The sequence below is a fragment of the Corylus avellana genome, chromosome ca2, assembly GCF_901000735.1.
Source record: "Corylus avellana chromosome ca2, CavTom2PMs-1.0".
In the NCBI taxonomy this organism is placed as follows: Eukaryota; Viridiplantae; Streptophyta; class Magnoliopsida; order Fagales; family Betulaceae; genus Corylus; species Corylus avellana.
Genome location: NC_081542.1, coordinates 48,331,831 through 48,332,352, shown reverse-complemented (window position 1 = coordinate 48,332,352; position 522 = coordinate 48,331,831).

Sequence of the window (522 nt, the reverse complement as noted above, 5' to 3'; positions counted from 1 at the left end):
TCTCTGGTGTTTGTTAGTCCGGAATCAGTTGAAAGGCTTAAATAAGGGCCTGAGAAAGGAGGGAGTTTTGCGGTTCATTGAACCTGGACGCTATTCCGACACTAGGCCGCCTTTGTCGAATTTCCACGTGGCCCATTCTCATTGGGTTGGTCTCTTTCGCGTCGCTCAGCGATTTCGTCACGTCCCTTGCCCCAGGCAGGCAAAAGCCGTGGTCAATTTCTGAGATTCTTCTGGGTGGTTTCTCGGTCACATGATTATTAATGTAATGTCGATGATTCTGGAAAATTTAGGACCGTAGATTTGGATTGTCGGGATTCTAATTTACTTGGGTCCCGTTAGATAATGGCTCCCTGATTTATGTGATCGGTCAAGGAAGTGCAATAAAAGGAAATTCAATTCAAATTAATCATTTTAATTGAGTGGTTTTTTGTTTGGGTTGCCAACCCATATTTTGTTGTAATTCTCTTTTTTCCCTTTCCTTATTTGAATAGAAAAAAAAAAAAAAAAAAAAAAATACTGCAT